The following is a 19075-nucleotide window of genomic DNA, read 5'->3' on the forward strand; positions in this document are numbered from 1 at the left end:
TTTTACTCAGTCAAAGATCGAGCTCCACCAGTTGTCACCCTTGCCATCTTGTTCCAAGCATACCCAACATTCAACACAGTTCTTCATAGCACTAAATAAATACTGATCAGAGATTGTGTTTCGAATTGAGTGTATTGATGTATAGCCAATAAGCATAGTCTTCGTTTGCTTGAAACTTTTTATAATGACAGTTTCAATAATTTATACTTATATTATTTTTAATATATTTGCATTTTTATAAGTATATACTGTGGGCACACCTGACTTCTGTAGGTGTCGGCGGGCCGAATAAAACACTCTGGCGGGCCGCATGTGGCCCGTAATTTGCCCACCCCTGGCTTATGGGCAGAACAAAATGTATACATTTTTTATTATCAGTATTTTTAGTACTATTTATACTATTATTATTAATTTTTATTTTGATTAATTATTTTAAACACATTTCAAATTCCTAATGACCCGTAATAGGAAATATAAAGTACTAAACTCTTAAATGAGTTCTCTTAAACTTTGAACAATTTAGAAACTCCCAATTGACATCTAAAAATGAGTTGTCAAGGGAAATGCGAACTAAATTCTAAGCTTCAAATATATGTGCTATTTAAAGAATCAAAAAGAAGCAGTGTGTCATGTGGCAAGCACAATGACCAATAGCTTATAATGTTTTGCTACTATTAACATGTTTTACTGCTATAAAATTGTTAATTCTTCTACTGTTATTAAGTTTATATGTTTTATCGCTTTTAAATTCTAGTTTCACTGCCAATATAAACATTAAATGTTTTACTGCAATAATAAAGTTTTAATGTTTACTGTAGGCTACAGACACAAATGACCTGTATATCATCTGCATTACTTGTCCACCATTATAACTAGAGTTAAGCCCCACTCACTATGTCACTCTAAAAGTAGATTTACAAAAATTCTACAATTCTAGGTATAGAAATTAGAATATCCATACTAGAATTTACATACAAAATATAGTCTACTCCGTCTTATCCAGATCTAGACTAGTACAAGAGCACTAAATTTACTGCTTTTTATAAGTTTGAAAGTAACTGGTATTATAAAGTTTAAACGTTTTATTGTTATAAAGTTTTAATGTTTCATTGCTATTATAAAATTTTAATTTTTCAATGCTATTATAAAGTTTTAATGTTTCATTGCTATTATAAAATGAAATGCTTTACTGCAATAATAAAGTTTTAATTCTTTACTGTTATAGATACAGTTTTAATGTTTTTCTGCTATTATAAAGTTTGAATCTTTCACTGCTATCCTACAAATTGGGTACTAGGAAATAGTTTGGGAAAAGTAAAATTGGTGGTTCAATGTGCTGCCCACACGACACCCTTGTTAACTGTGGACCACAAAACAAATGACATTCTCATCATCTTAATTTTTTTTTACTTGAGACCATTATAAATAAAGTTAAGACCCACTTACAGCTTCATTCCATAATAAGATTTTTAAACAAGCAAATTTAAAAAAATCCGTTTAAAAAAAAAGGGGGAAGAACTCTGCCCAAAAAAGTATATCAATAGTGTACAAATTATTTCCCTGATTTGATATCAATTACAAATAATTATTTGACTAGTTGTATATTTTTTAAATTGTATCATGTTGTTGACATTGTTTATATAAGTATCTGTAATGATTCCCCTTGACTAAGAGATTGAATGTTGCATTGTTATGTATCGTGTGTGTTAGAAGTCTCAATAAATTTACTCATGAATCTGGTGTCATATTTATGGTTATCAAGTGTAGCTTTTCTAGTTTATTAAGTGGTAGCAGAGCGAGGTTCCAATCCATGAACCTCTGGGTTATGGGCCCAGCATGCTCCTGCTGCACATGTTTTGTTAGGTAGAGTAAATAATTATATATTATCAAATTAGTCTGAAAATGTGTGAGGGAGAAATGTTTTAACAAATTCATCCATATCTGTGAATACTGTTGGTGTCAAACAAAATAATTAATTAGGCCTACCAGATGTTTTTATTTATTCATGTCTTGTCTATGCTAATAAATAATTTCACAAAGTTTCATCTTGGCTATTATCTACAGACACTTTAATTACAAGCAGCCCATACAAGTGTCTGTAAATCATCAGAATGTACTTTATTTTGGTCTGAAAATCAGCAGATTTTACTTTATTTTGGTCTGTATATCAGCAGAATGTACTTTATTTTGGTCTGTAAATCAGCAGGATGTACTTCATCTTGGTCTGTAAATCTGCAGGATGTACATCTTGGTCTGTAAATCAAAACAACTGAATATATTACCTAAACTTTTTTTTTTCATAAAAAATTTCTATTTTATTTATAATTATTTTCATAAAACACTTACCTCAAAATCCTTGCTATCCTGTTGCTTTTGAGCTTCCTGTTTAGTTATGTATGCAGAGCATTTGAAATAAAAAAAAACAACTTGTTAACTTTAAAATGTAAAGCTATAATTAAATAATACTGTGGTAACTACTAGTCAAAAGACAGTACAGATATGACCAAACAAAAATAATATATTGAACAATGTCAACACCTTAAATCATAATCTTGGCTGTCATCCTAAGTCACGTCTTAATTACATCCTGTTGCTTTTGAGCTTCCTGTTTAGTTATGTATGCAGAGCATTTGAAATAGTAAAAAATAACTTGTTAACTTTAAAATGTAAAGCTATAATTAAATAATACTGTGGTAACTACTAGTCAAAAGACAGTACAGATATGACCAAAAAAATAATATATTGAACAATGTCAACACCTTAAATCATAATCTCGGCTGTCATCCTAAGTCACGTCTTAATTACCAGTAGTCCAAAACAACTGAATATATTACCTGAAAATATTTTTTTTAGAAAACTTTGCTATTTCATTTAGAACTATAGTCATAAAATACTTGCCTCAAAATCCTTGCTATTCTGTTGGACTTCATCTGTTCTTCCAATTTACTTATGTATGATCAGCATTTGTAACAGAAAAAAAACAACAACTAGTTAACTTAAAAATGGAGATATTGGAAATTGTACTACATTAGTATTTATATTATTGAAATTAAAAAGTTCTGTATTTACTCTGTTTATCTATGGGAGTTTTATCGATTACCAACATACAAAACTAATCATTAAAATAAAATTAGTTTAATTTATTAGAGCACTGAAAACACATTAATTGGCATGCATGAAACCTAAAGATTAAAAAAAATAAATTACATTTGGCTGATATTTACCTGTAGTTTCTTAGCTAATCTGTTCCAAATTATGCATATATATCAAAAGAATCTAATTTTAAATAAGTTAAATGAAAGTATTTTGAAGTCCCAGTAAAATGTGACTTCGACTAAGCAACTATTAGACATCTTGCTGTACATATCTTTATATGTAGCTTTCAAACCTTACCTGTTACTCCTAGGAGATGGCTTCATTTGACTGTATGCTGATATATTTCTAGTTGGATCTCCAACTGAAAAATTAAAAAATAGATCATTTGGCAGCCAAATCAAAGAGAATAAATTGAAAGTCTTAGTGATACTGAAATGTACTGAACTAATGAATTATTCTAGCTCTTTTAATTATAAAAACATGTTGACAACTTTTAAAAATTATTCTTTATGTTTAGTTGAACACAAATATTTTCAACTTGCATGCAAATAAAAAAAAAGAGAAAAAAAAAGATTACTTGCTTTGCTGGAGTTTCCTACCATTCATACGCAATGCCTACATCGAAAGAAACAGTTAAGTATATACAGCTAAAACATAGTATTTTAAAAGACTACTCGCCTTATAGAATAAAAATTCCTTGCTGTGATTCTTATATTTTGCATGTCCCTATTAGATGATGGTTTCGTTTCTCTGCATGCTTCTTTTTTTCTCATTTAGATCTCTGCCGCTTGATCTGAAGAATATTATTAAATGAGGGATAAGAGCATTGGGCTGTCTAACCAAATTTGTGTTTAAATGAACTTAGATAGTTGCATACTCAGGATTGTGCTCTATAAATGATATACCAGGTGATGAACTTATCAAACTTATGCAAAAGTGGAAAATAAATGACAAAAGCATTAGTAGAAATATTCTTAGAATGTTATTGAAACAGAATACATATTCTCAAATTAGCATGCATAAATCTAATCAAAAAAAAAGATTTTACTTGCTTTGTTGAGTTTTATCAATAATTTCAATTCCGCTGTTCTGTACTATGCATTGGTCAAAAGAAACAAAATTTAATTTTATATACCTAAATTATAGTACTTTAGAAAATTACTTGCCTTAAGGAAGAAAATCTTTTGGACATTTTTGCTGTGATTCTTAACATGTTATTTTTATTTATTTTGCCTGTCCCTGGTAGATGATGGTTTTATTCGTCTGTATGCTGCTTTATAGTGCTAGAATGTACTCAGACACCTGAACTGCAAAATTCAAAATGTCATTATGATTCAAATGATAAATGGATAAAACATTAGGCAGTCTAACCAAAGATATGTTTAAATCTTGCTGAAGATAATGACATTTTTACTAAGCTTGTTGATTACTTCTAAATTGTTCTAGCTTAGAAAAAAATGTTATGGGACTGAATGAAATTGTTATTCTTCAAATGTTATTGGAAAGAAAAGCATTCTCAATGAGCATGCATAACAACAGATCAACAGCAACAACAAAAAATGGAAAATTACTTGCTTTGCTCTATTGTATAATCATTTTCATAGCTTGCATGTTCTGCACTATGCGTATATTAAGAAAAAATACAATTTTGCTTATTATAGATAATTATTATTAATTTAAAAGACTACTTGCCTTAAAGGAAAAAAAAACAACAACTTGTGGACATGTAGCTTCTATAGTTTGAATGTTCTAAGTAGATAATTGTTCCATTCAACTGTATGCTAAAGATCGATTGTGCTCTGCAACTTGATCTGAAAAAATTTTAATCTAATGATAAATGGATTGAGCATCAAAGATGACAAATTTAATTTTTAGTAGAGATAATGGAATATGTTCTAATCCAGTTTGGTCACTTGAATTAATCTAGTTCTATAAATACAAAGTAAAAGGAACTAAATGCCATCAAAACTATACAAACTAGAAAACAAATATTGAGACAAATAACTCACAAAACTATTTTTAAAATGTTAAAAAGTTATTTAAACATTGAAAACAAACATATTCTTAGCATGCCAATAAACAACAGATAAAAAAAAAATACTTGCTTTTCTGAAGTTTATCTGTAGTTTTATACCTAGACTATTCTGTATTTTGTGCACATAATGAAGCTAATTAAAAACAAATGAATTGTTGAATTTAGAAGCACATTTTGAGCCAAAAGAATAAAGATTTGGATATGCTTACTTCACAGTTCTTGATATCACTACTACTTGCCTGTTACTCCATCTGTATGCTCCACTATTTGATCTGAAAAATATGTGATGAGTGAATAGAGCACCAGACTACTTAACCAAATAATTTGAGTTTAAATCTCCGGCTAATGAAATATTTACTAAACTAGTTTGGACACTCTTAACTAATCTCTTTCTAAATATAAAATAATAACAAAATATCAAATTTAAACAAAAATTATTACTAAACATTGAGAGAACTAAGAAAATTATTCTTAAATGTTATTGGAACATTGAAACTGACATACTAAATTAACATGCTTAAAATATTAGTTAAAAAACAAACAAAAAATTACTTGCTTTTCTGAAGATTACCTGTCATGTTATAGTTTGCCTGTTCTGTATATAGGCCTACACATCAAAAGAAGCAATGAAGTTAATTTCAAAATAATCAAAGTAATAAGAAGAAAAACTTACCTATTCCAATAACTTGAGACTGACTTGCTGCATATTTTTTGATATATGGAGTTTTCAAGCCCAAAGGAGCTTGTTCCATTCATCTGTAGACTGTTCTTTTTCTAGAGCAATAGGATGTAGCTTACTCTCTATCTTCACCTGAAAAATATAAAATGGGATAAATAGAGTGTTAGGTTGCCATACCTAAGATGTTGAGTTAAAGAGAAATTGGAATTTTTACCGCTATTTCTAGATTCTCAAGAATTGTTCAGGCTCTATAAATGCTGTGTGAAGAGACTGATTATGTCTCAGAATAATGCACATTTTTTAACTAAGCGTATATCGGTAATAAGGGACATGATGGTCAAGTGGTTAAGCGCTTGGCTTCCGAACCTGAGGTCCTGGATTCGAATCCCAGTGAAGACTGGGATTTTGAGTTTTGGAATTTTTAGGGCGACCCGAGTCCACCCAACTCTAATGGATACCTGACTTTAGTTGGGGAAAGTAAAGGCGGTTGGTCATTGTGCTGGCCACATAATACCCTGCTCGTTAACTGTTGGCCTAAGAAACAGATGACCTTAACCTTAACATCATCTGCCCCATATATCTCAAGATCTGAAAGGGGAAACTTTACTCTTTTAATATGGGTAATCAGAAATGACATTTACTTCCTGGTCCAAACTTCCTGCAGTACAAGGAGAGATGGCAGCAGGTAGAGTAGGAACTGATGACCATTGAGATGATTGAATGAATGTTTAAGATGACCATTGAGATGACTGAATGAATGTTTAAGATGACCATTGAGATGACTGAATGAATGTTTAAGATGACCATTGAGATGACTGAAAGAATGTTTAAGATGACCATTGAGATGACTGAAAGAATGTTTAAGATGACCATTGAGATGACTGAAAGAATGTTTAAGATGACCATTGAGATGACTGAATGAATGTTTAAGATGACCATTGAGATGACTGAATGAATGTTTAAGATGACCATTGAGATGACTAAATGAATGTTTAAGATGACCATTGAGATGACTGAATGAATGTTTAAGATGACCAATGAGATGACTGAATGAATGTTTAAAAGTTTAACTGTGTTGATGTGTGTTTTACATAGGTTGCACCACTCGTTGTTTGGGAGTAACATCCCTTGTAACTGTTGTTGTCAACCAAGATGGCATTAGATTAAACAGCTATAAGTTATATCCAGAGTTTTGTTATTATTCGTTCATGATAATTAACATGGTGGCAGCGGTAACAAGAATTATAATTAGGTTTATATCAGTAATATAAATCTAGTTAAATTAAGTTTAAAAAATAGATGTAAAGTGTAGATCTAGATTCTAGAGTCGCAGTCTAGAGTAGAGAGGCTCGGGATTATTCAGTTATGCTATTCTAGATCTAGTTAAGTGTAGCTTAGATAGTAGATATACTATAGTAAAGTATTCAATGAAGATGGCAGAAGGTCAACTTAAACCACCAACAGAGTTAAATGTGATTGAAGGTAATGTCAGTGAAAATTTTCATCAATGGAGAAGACAAGTGGAACTGTTTCTGTTAGCAATAGGAGCTGAAGAAAAACCTAAAATCAGACAAAAAGCAATAATACTACATTGTGCTGGACCTCAGGCCCAGAGATTTGTGAGCAATTACAGCATGATGAAGAGGTGAATGACCCACAAATATTATTGAAGAAATTGCATGAGTATTTGCAACCCTAAAAAAAATGAAGTTCTGGAAACGTTCAGATTTTGGAACATAGAAAAGGTGTTGTCATGTGATATGTTCATTACGCAGCTGAGAGGTCAGGCTGAAAAATGCAATTTCAAGGAAAAGGATAGAATGATTAGAGACAAAATTGTATTTTCCGTGGAGAAAAGACTGCAGGAGAGATTATTGAATCATGATGATCTTACACTAAAGAAGTGTATAGAGATATGCCAAACTTAAGAGCAAACTGCAAAAGGATTAGCAGAGATAAAGAAACTTGTGAAGAGAGATACGGTAGAACAAAAGAATAATGACAACAGAGACAACCTAATAGATTGCTGGTTTTGTGGAGGCAGACCTGCAGGGAACAGAACATTATGTCCAGCTTGGGGCAAAATTTGCAATAAATGCAAAGGTAAAAATCATTTTGCTGTTAAGTGCAAAACTAAGAATAAGATACATATGCATTAATGCCATGAATGAATTTGACCAAGAGGAACACTTAAACTCAATAAATGTGTTGAACATTAATAGGGACAGAATGACAGCACTATTCATGATAAATAGTCAACAAATAAGATTTCAACTGGACACAGGAGCAGATGTTAACATTATATATAAGAAATACGTTAAAAAGACACAAATTAAGAAGACTGTTCAAACGTTAACAATGTGGAATAATTCCAAATTAAAAACAGAGGGCACAGCTAACATAAAAATAACAAATCCTAAAAACAAAAAGAACTATTTGGTAACATTCACAGTTGTAGAGAACCATTATCATTGTTTATTAGGCTGTAAAACATGCCAAAGTTTACGTCTGATCACATTAAATGAAGATAGATTCATATCACAAGTAAACACAATGGATCGTCATCTGGGAGATTTAGGTGAAACATCATTAACTGTCAATGAGAACATAGCTCTGGTGGTATCACCTTGTTGTAACACACCATTTGCATTTCAAAAGAAAGTGGAAGCAGAAATAGAGACATTAGTGAAAAGGAAAATAATTCCTGTAAATGAACTAACAGATTGGGTCAGCCAGATGGCTGTGGTTCAAAAGCCAAATGGGGATTTAAGGATGTGCATTGACCCAAGACATCTAAACATTGCTTTAAAAAGAGAACATTTTAAGTTACCAACTTTAGAAGCTGTAATGCCACAGTTCCTAAATGCAAAAATATTTTCCAAATTAGACTTAAAGGAGGCTTACTGGCATGTACATCTTGATGAAAAGTCTAGTCTCATAACAACCATGATCACACCATATGGGCGCTACAGATGGTCAAGACTCCCTTTTGGACTTAGTGTAAGTGGAGAAATATTCCAGAAGAAGTTAACAGAAGCATTGTTAGGATTGGAAGGATGCATTAATGTGGCAGATGATATCGTGATTGTGGGATGTGGTCAGTCCAAAGAAGAAGCCGAAAAAGATCACTCTGACAAAATGAAGAAATTACAAGAGAGATGCAATGAGAAATGCATTAAATTAAATGAAATGAAAACAGTTGGAAACAAGACCAGATAGGACACTGCATTATTGTGCAAGGCATAAAGCCTGACATAAAGAAGATCAAAGCTATTCTGGAAATGAAGAAAACAGAAAATTGCCAGGAAGCAAGAAAATTATGTAGAATGGTGCAGTATTTGTGAAAATTTCTGAACAATCTAGCCAAAGTGTCTCAACCATTAAGAGAACTAACAAAGAAAGATGAACTGAAAAATGTGAAGGGGCATTCAACAAGATAAAAACAATGATTACCAATACTCCAGTCCTTATATTCTATAACCCTGACAAGAAACTTGAAATACAAGTGGACAGTAGTCTACATGGACTTGGAGCTGTACTAATGCAAGAAGGACAACCAATAGAATTTGCCTCTAGAGCATTGACACCAACTGAAAAATGGTGGGCTCAGATTGAAAAAGAACTACTTTCCGTAGTTTTTGGGCTAGAAAGATTTAATCAATATACATTTGGAAGACATGTCATAATTATAAATGATCATAAGCCACTTGCAAACATATTAAGGAAGCCTCTAAATCAGGCTCCAAGAAGATTACAAAACTTGATGTTAAGGAGCAATCATTATGATTTCTTGTTTCAGTGGGTAGAAGGAAACAGTTTACACATTGCAGACACATTATCACGACTGCAATCAAGAGGAGAAGCAAGATGAAGTTTTTAACATATGCCAGACACAAATTGTGGATCCGTTATTAGAAAGAATAAAACTATAAACAGACTTAGATGACACATTCAGTAAATTATCAAAGCAAATAATGAATGGATGGCCTCAAAGAAAACAAGATTTACACAACACAATAAAACCATATTTTGATTTTGCTGATACTTTAGGACTTAGTAATGGAGTAATTTTGAAAGGAGAAAGGGTAGTTATGCCTTTCAGTATGTGTCAAGAAATGAAGAAAAACCTACACACAGCACACATTGCATATGATGGAATGATGAGGAGGGCCCGACAGACAATATTCTGAAACAAGGCAGATGGCAGAGACATGCACTGCTTGTCAAGAAAGAAAACCTATAACCCAGAGAGAAACACTTATACAACATGATGAAGGAAATGTTCCATGGGAAAAAGTTGTATCTGACCTGATGGAAGTGGATGGAAGACAGTATCTAATTACTGTGGATTATTAATCTAATTTTATTGAGTATGATTATCTGTCAACAACAACATCACAAGATGTGATTAGAAAATTGAAAGGACAATTTGCTCGTTTTGGTGTCCCAAAAATGCTAGTAACAGATGGCGGTCCACAATTTAATTCAAAGGAGTTTTTGAGATTTACAATGTGATGGAACATCATGCACATCAGATCAGATCCTGGTTATCCAAGAGCAAATGGGAAGGCTGAAGCTGCCCTAAAGATAATGAAGAATTTAATACTGGAAACTAAATATAATGGTGATGATCCATATGAAGCTTTACTGGAGCTCAAAAACACACCTCAGCAATGTACTGGATTTAGCCCAGCTGAAATGTGCCCCCAAAAAAGTCCTTGGACATTGATTCCCAGCACTTCAAAGTGTTTAAGTGAACCTGTTGTAGCAGAGAAGAAAGAGAATTACAAACGACAAGTAAAAAGACAATATGATAAGCAAGTACGGGATCTACCAAAACTCCATCTAGGGCAAACTATTTATTACCAAAACCCAGGTCAAACAGGATGGTATCCTGGAATAATCACGGAATAACTATCTCCAAGATCTTAAGATCAAGGACATACGCAACAGATTTCATATTAGGCCAAGGAAAACTATTTTGAAAGACACTGATGTATATGATAAGAATGTCTTGGATGATGATAATGAAAGTCCAGATTTTGCTGATAACTGTTCTCAACATGCAGAACAGTCTGAAGTAGGTTCTCATGTACCAGACAATAATTGTGATAGAAATAAGCCAGCAAGAACTAGCACTCGAGAAACAAATAGACCTTTGTGGCATAGGGATTATGATATGTACCAAGAACTTTTATGACAATATTAATATGAATGTTGATATATTTATTCTATATGTGCCACACTCTCAATTGAAATTTATTTTTATTTTTAGTTGTTACAAAATTTATAAAATAAGATGTGTTATTAATTTTCTTATTTTAATTACAAATATTTCTGATATATGTTTTGTTGGCTATAGAAAGGGAAGGATGTTGATGTGTGTTTTATATAGGTTGCACCACTTTGTGTTTGGGAGTAACATCCCTTGTAACTGTTGTTGTCAACCAAGATGGCGTTAGATTAAACATCTGATTTCATGTCTTATAAGTTATATCCAGAGTGTTATTATTCGTTCATGATAATTAACTAACTACTATTAGAAAGTTTTAGTTTTTCATTGCTATAAATGCTTTAATATTTCCCTGCTATTATTTAAATTAAATGTTTTAATGCAATAATAAAGTTATGTTTTTCCTGTTATTATAAAGTTTAAATATTATCTCTCTCTCTATATATATATATATATTTCTCTTTATGGCCCAACCATGTGTTACACCACAATAACTCTTCTTTATACAAATTAGACTAGAGCTACCCCACTTAACAAAAAATCTTTCTCTTTATACATTCTATATTTGACTATATTTATGTGTGTAGTTTTAATGTTTCATTGCTATTTTATAGTTTAACTGCTACTTTAAAAATAAAATGTTTTACTGCAATTATAAAGTTTTAATGTATTAAATGCTATTAAAAAGTTTGAATAATTTACCGCTATTATAATGTTTGAATCTTTCACTACTATCATAAAAATTAAGTACCTGACAATATAAAATAAAATAAATCTTTAATTCTAGATTAAGAAACAGAATCTTGATCTGCTAGAACAGTGATGCTCAACCTTATTCTGCCAGTGGGACATTTTAATTTCAGACACACGCGTCACTGGCCATATCAACAAAAAGTTTAAAAAAGAAAGGTAATATATAATACAGTATGTAGAGTAGAATCCTGTGAATCAAGTAATTACATTAATTCATGAGTTTATCCTGAACCATCTTTTAAATGTCCAGCAGCATAGATAAGATGCCAAGTTGGGGCTTGAAATTAGAATTCTAGATGCGTGTCCGTGAGATGATTTTGGGCTTCAAATGATTCATCAACAAGGTTAGTCCTCACTAATAGGTGCTTGTAATTTGGAGATCTAGAAAAGTTTCTGCAAGCAATTCGGAGTAGAAATCCATTTTCTGCATCATTTGAACTTTGTAAAGCAGGGATGTCTAGCTTTGTCAATCAGTTCCAGCTCTGTCTGGGCACCTGACACATTAGCCGTATATGAATTTTAGAAACGACTCTTGAGCGCGATCATCATCACATGGCCCAGACTGAACAACTCGTCGCATAGATCTTGTTGGTAAATGAAGCCACAGAGGCTCGGTTCTATTTGACTCACCACTTTTCTAATCACTTGCTGTCAGCCATGGGCCTACTTGTGGCACCATCAGTAGTCACTCCTACTAATTTGTCTTTAAAGAAGAGATCCTCTGTGATGGTTGAAACTTTTCACAGGACTTTGCCAGTAGTGTCCCATGAATGCTCCTCATAGCTACCAGCTTCTCCGGTTTCAAAACTGCTGTTTTTACAGTGAATAAATACAAGCTTTGAACAGTAGCAGTTATGTCGATAGACCATTCAGCAGCAATAGAAAACATTTTGAAATCTGGTTTGTCAGTTTTAAATGGAGAAATCCCCCATATTTGCACTCGTAATTTTCATGAAAAAGGTTGACAACTTCAACATCGTTCTTCTTTTCGATACACATTTTTGTATGCATTCACTGTTGGAAAATGGTTTCATGTCTCAAAGTCTCTACTTACAATTTGAGCAACTCTATAGCTGGTCTTAAAGACAACTCATTTTCTTGTCCCCTTTTTGGTAAATATTCTCCACTCTAGGTGTATCTACCAGTCGTGACCTTTTTTTTTTTTTTTTGGATAGGGAATTTTCTACACTTTGTGCCGACATTGCGGCGGGCTGAATGTGGCCCGCGGGCCGTATTTTGGGCATCACTGTACTAGAATGTTCATAGAAAATGTAGAGTAACTAGATGTATTGCTTTTATTATTTTTGAATGTTTCACTGTTATTACTGTTTAAATGCTTCACTGCTATTATAAGAAATGTTTCACTGCTATTATAAAGTTTAAACACTGTACTGTAATAATAAGGTTTGAATGTTTTACTGATATTGAAAAATGTGCTGCTATAATAAAGTTTAAATGTTTTACTAATTAAGTTTTAATGTCTCCTTGCTTTTACTAAGTTTTTATTGCTATGATAGAGATTTAGTGCTTGACAATAATTGGGGAAAAGTAAAGGTCATTTAGCTGTGCACACGACAACCTTGTAACATGTGGCCACAGAAACACAAATTTTTTTTATTATCTGCAAAGTCTGACAAGCTACAGAAACAGGGGACCTTTTTATCATCTGCCCTATAGACTGCATGGTCTGACAGGGAACTTTAATTTGTTGTTTTTTTTTACTTACTTAAGACTACCATTATTACTACAGTTAATCCAAGCCTACTACTCCCCTCTAGAAGTAGATTTCCAATAAATCTAGAATTCTAGACTTCTGACATAGCTTGTTGTAAGCTGCATACAAATATATTTTGTTATAAATATTGGATATTGAGCATGCGATATTCCATTTGGGAATTTTAAAACAAGCCCCTGAAGATGTCTGATTCTGAACATTTAGAAATTTTTGAGATTATTATTAAATAACAGTTCAATTTTCTTCTCAATCCCCATCAAAAAATATTTGACCTTTTTGTTGCTCTTTTTAAGGATTGCATGGATTCTAACTCCTCAGTAACAGAACAAGTTTCATTAATGACTCTTACAAGTAATATTTACTGTGCTGTAACATTTGCATTTTTTTTTCTTCAGTATTGTGAGGCTAACTGATGTAAGTTTCATTTTACCTAAATAAATAAAATAAATAATAGTTTTTATATAGCGCTACTTTCATGCTTATAACATTTTTGATTCTATGGTCATAATACTTCCCAAACTAGAATCATGTTAAACAACATTTCCGCCAGAAGGTGTTGTATTGCTTTTAGCAATATTGAGTACTATATGAAGCAGCTTTTTGAGAACTATCAAAAAGAAAAAAAAAAAAACAATGTTGGCCTAATGATTCTTTAAAGAGACTTAAGCTTTTTTTCTTTTGTTTCATCATCTGTTATGCATGCATACAGTGTATTTTGTTTATAAGTGAAGTGTCATAATATATTATAATCTTATAAATGGCCATGGTTTCTTTGTAAATGAGAAAAAAAGGTTTGTCTTTAAAATGTATTTTAAAAAGTAGGCCTACTTCCATATCAACGCATCTTAAGAAACAAGACTTTATGATCTAAAACATTTATTCTCAAAATTCTTGCCTTAAAATCTTTGCTATACTGTTATGATATGTATTTACCTGGGTTGTCTGTTGCTTTAGCGTTTTGGACTTCATCTGTTCTTCCAGTTTAGTTATGTATGCTCAGCATTTGAAACAGAAAAAAAAACAAATAGTTTACTTAAAAATGTATAGCTATTAAAAAATACTGTAATTACTATACAAAAGATCTAGATATTTAATGATATCTTTCGATATCATTGTAAAAAAAAAAAAATGGTTCAAAAAATGTAATGTATTAAACAATGTCAATACCTTAAATCATCCTCTTGCTATCATTTGAAGTCAGTTCTTAATCACAAGTAGCAGCCCATACAAGTGTCTGTAAATCAGCAGGAGGAACTTTTATCTTGGTCTGTGAATCAGCAGGATGTTCTTTATCTTGGTCTGTGAATCAGCAGGATGTACTTTATTTTGGTCTGACCAGCAGGATGTAGCCTACTTTATCTTGATCTCTAAATCAAAACAATTGAATATATCAACTAAAATAATTTTCTTTTAATCAAAATATTTTGCTTTAATCTAAAACATTTATTCTCAATGTTGCTGTTGTTAAAGGCCTTTACTTTTCCAAAACTTATGTCAGGTACCTATTAGAGCTGGGTGGACTAAAAGGCACCCTAAAATCCCAACATTAAAAATAAGACTTCATTTGGATTCAAATTTGGGACCTCTGGAAGCCAAGCGCTTTACTAGTCAGCTACCCAGCCTCCCTATATATACTTATTTAACTTAGTGATGCGCCCTATTTGATGAACTTTAAATGCAATATGTAATGACTTCACAAAATGTAGGGTTAAAGAGTTAGTTAATTATTTGAATCAGTTGGCATTTGGACTTTGAGGCGACAGAGACTCAACTGTGGCCCCTTCTGATACTTAAACTTCAATTTAATTGTTCAACAGTAATGACAGTACTTGCTTTTCTCATCTGAAGCTTCTGAGTTTATTTTTTTAACTTGCTTAATGATAAGACTTTCAAAAACTACTTGCCTTAAGGGAAAAAAACGTGGACACTCACTGCAATTCTTGATATGTAGTTTTTATTATTTGGCCTGATCGTAGATGATAAAAAAGAAAAGATTATATATTAGTGACTGGAATTTGCACTAAGCTAGTATTTAGTATTATTATTGAAATAGTTCTGTATATGCTCTGTTAATCTATGGGAGTTTTATCAAAGTTTTTTTTTTACCAACATACAAAACTAATCATTAAAATAGTTATTTTAATTCACTTGAACACTAAAAACACATTAATTGGCATGCATAAAACTTGAAGATTAAAAAAAGCAAACATAATTAGATTACATGCTTTGCTGATTTACCTGTAGTTTCATAGCTGGCCTATTCCATATTATGCATATATATCAAAAGAAGCAAATAATATTTTAAATAAGCTAAATCAAAGTATTTTAAGTCTCTTTATTACAATATAACTTCAACTAAGCAACTTTATATGTAGCTTTCAAGCTCTACCTGTTACTCATAGGAGATGGCTTCAGTAGTCTTTATGATACTCTATTTCTAGAGCAATTTGATGTACTGTTGATCTCCAACTGAAAAATGAAAATATAGAGAATTTGGCAGCCAAATAAAAGAGAATGAGTTGAAAGTCTTGGTGATACTGAAATGTACTAAACTACTGAATTATTCTAGCTCTATGTTATGTGAGTTAGACCAAGTAAGAAAACGAAATATAAAAACGTGTTGGCCATTCTGAAAAATTATTCTTTATGTTATTTGAACAATAAAATATTCTCAACATGCATGCAAAAAAAAAAAAAAAATGAGAAAAACAAAAGATTACTTGCTTTCTTGATGTTTATGTGGAGTCTCAGAGCTTTCATATAAAATGCATACATAAAAAAAGTTTATACAGCTAAAACATAGCATTTTAAAAGACTACTTGCCTTTTATAATAAAACTCCATGCTTGAGTTTTTATATTTTGCTTGTATCTATTAGATGATGGTTCCATTAATATGAATGCTGCTTTTTTTTCTTGATTTATGCATGAAGCATTTAGATCTCTGCAACTTGATCTGAGGAATATTATCAAACAAATTAAAAGAGCTTTGGGCTGTCCAACCAAATTTGTGTTTAAGTCTTAGTTGATATGAATTTTAACTAAGGTAGTTGTTTACTGAGGAATTCATTGTGCTCTAAAAATGCTATGTCAGGAGATGAACTTATATCAAACTTAAGCAAAAGTGGAAAATAAATTACCAAAGAATTAGTAGAAATATTCTTAAAATGTTATTGGAACATAATACATATTCTCAAATTAGCATGCATAAATCTAAACAAAAAATAAAATATGTTACTGGCTGTGCTGAGTTTTATCAATAATTTAATTTCCTCTGTTCTGTACAATGCATTGGTCAAAAGAAACAAATTAATTTTTATAAATTATAGTACTTTAGAACATTACTCGCCTTAAGGAAGAAAATCTTTTGGACATCTTTACTGCAATTCTTAACATGATATCTCTTCTTGTATATTTTGCCTGCCCCTGGTAGATGGTGGTTTTATTTATCTGAAGGCTGCTTTAGAGTGCTAGAATGTACTCTGACACTGCAAAATTTCAAAATGTTATGATTGTAATGATAGTAATGATAAATGGATGAAACATTAGGCAGTCTAACCAAATATGTGTCTAAAGTCTAAATCTTGCTGAAGAAGATGGAATTTTTACTAAGCTTGTTAAATTATTGTAGCTGAATGAAATTGTTATTCTTCAAATGTTATTGGGAAAAATAGCATTCTCAATTAGCATGCATAAAACAACAAATCAACAACAACAGCAACAAGAAAAGTAAAATTATAATACTTGCTTTGGTCTATTGTATAATCATTTTCATAGCTTGCCTGTTCTTAACTATGCATTTATCAAAGAAAAAATAAAATTTTGCTTATAATAGATAAATTATATTAATTGAAAAGGCTACTTGCCTTTAAGACAAAAAACAACTTGTGGACAAGAAGCTTCTATAATTTGACTGTTCCAAGTAGATAATGGGTCCATTCATCTGTACGTTGTATGGAATAGCAATCTGATGTGATCTGTAACTTTATCTGAAAAAAGTTTTTTTCTAATGATAAATGGATAGAGCATCAAAGATAATGAGTTTAAGTTTTAGTAGAGATAATGAATATGTACTAAACTAGTTTTGTCACTTGAATTAATCTAGCTCTATCAATACTAAGTGAAAAGAACTAAGTCATATCAAAATTACTAATACTAAGTGAAAAGAACTAAGTCATATCAAAATTACTAATACCAAGTGAAAAGAACTAAGTCATATCAAAATTATACTAACAAGAAAAATATACTGAGAGAACTAACTCACAAAATTATACTTAAAATGTTAAAAGGTAATTTGAACATTGAAAACCAACATTTTTAGCATGCAATAAACAACAGATTAAAAAAAAATTACTTGCTTTTCTGAGTTCTATCTGTAGTTTTATACCTTGACTGTTGTGTATACACAATGAAGCTAATTTAAAAATAACTAAATTGTTGAATTTAGAAGCACATTTTGAGTCAAAAGAATACAATTTGGACATGCTTACTGCACAGTTCTTGATAACTAGCTCCCAAGTCTTGCCTGTTACTCAAAAAGGAGATTTTCCCATTAATCTGAATGCTCTTTTAGTCCAAGAGTGCTAGGATGTACTCCACAACTTGACCTGAAAAAGATGTGATAGGTGAATAGAGCACTGGACTACTTAACCTAACAAATTGAGTTTAAATCTCTGTATGGATACTGAAATATATAATAAACTAGTTTGGACACACTTGAACTAATCTCTCTCTCTCTAAATACAAAATAAGAACAAAATATCAAATTTATACAAAAGTAAAAAATAATTACTTAACATTGAGAGAACTAAGAAAATTATTGGTTATTTAAATGTTGAAACTGAAATTCTCAATTAACATGCTTTAAATATTAGTTAAAAAATAAAAAAAAAATACTTGTTTCTCTGAGGATTATCTGTAGTGTTATAGTTTGCCTGTACTGTAAACATACATCAAAGGAAGCAATGAAGTTAATTTAAAAATAACTAAAGGATTTAGAAGAAAAACTTACCTCAAACAAATACTTTTAGAGATACACTTGCTGCACTTTTTTTCAAGCCCAGCCCAAAGGTACTGGTTTCATTCATCTGTAGGATGTTCTATTTCTAGAGCAATAGAATGCATCACCATCTAGAAAATATAGAATGTAATAAATGGAGTGTTGTGATGCCATACCAAAGATGTTGACGGCTGGTAAAATTACTAGTTTTACCTTTTGTGTTTTCCGTATTTTGTTATAAGTAAAGAGATATTGTAAGACTCTCACAAACCATCATCTTCTCTATAAGATGTCGAAGAGAGATTTTGTGGGTCTGTTATTAACTTTTGAGTGTTTGAAAGTTGTTCAAATCTGTATCTATTTTTACAGGGTTGCATTGTCTCAGGTGATCCTCCAGTCATATCATCATAAAAAGGCAACCGCTTGTTTATTAAGGAAGAAATGAATCCCAATTTTAAATAATCATTGCTGTACAACCAATATTTCTTTTTGTTAGACATTAGCTCCATATTAATAAATTAAGCTATTTAAAAAAATGGTATAGAAA

General features: G+C 31.3%; 3 long non-coding RNA genes across 4 annotated transcripts; all 3 read right to left on the bottom strand.

Annotated features, from left to right (window-relative positions):
- Positions 1–2054: 2054 nt before the first annotated feature.
- LOC106080315 (uncharacterized) lies at positions 2055–2888 on the bottom strand. Its single transcript, XR_008775803.1, has 3 exons — positions 2539–2888; positions 2347–2382; positions 2055–2253 (listed from the first exon to the last, which is right to left on the bottom strand). It is a non-coding gene; the product is annotated as an uncharacterized LOC106080315 (long non-coding RNA).
- Positions 2889–4789: 1901 nt separating this feature from the next.
- On the bottom strand, positions 4790–14897 carry LOC129923867 (uncharacterized). Of its 2 annotated transcripts, XR_008775802.1 has the most exons (6): positions 14699–14897; positions 14465–14526; positions 10477–10569; positions 5805–5942; positions 5341–5403; positions 4790–4907 (listed from the first exon to the last, which is right to left on the bottom strand). It is a non-coding gene; the product is annotated as an uncharacterized LOC129923867 (long non-coding RNA). The 2 variants fall into 2 exon arrangements; XR_008775801.1 differs by lacking the exon at positions 10477–10569.
- Positions 14898–17395: 2498 nt separating this feature from the next.
- On the bottom strand, positions 17396–18654 carry LOC129923988 (uncharacterized). The gene is made up of 3 exons (XR_008775961.1): positions 18541–18654; positions 18020–18136; positions 17396–17518 (listed from the first exon to the last, which is right to left on the bottom strand). It is a non-coding gene; the product is annotated as an uncharacterized LOC129923988 (long non-coding RNA).
- Positions 18655–19075: the final 421 nt, after the last annotated feature.

Source organism: Biomphalaria glabrata, chromosome 18 (genome assembly GCF_947242115.1).
Source record: "Biomphalaria glabrata chromosome 18, xgBioGlab47.1, whole genome shotgun sequence".
NCBI classification, from domain to species: domain Eukaryota; kingdom Metazoa; phylum Mollusca; class Gastropoda; family Planorbidae; genus Biomphalaria; species Biomphalaria glabrata.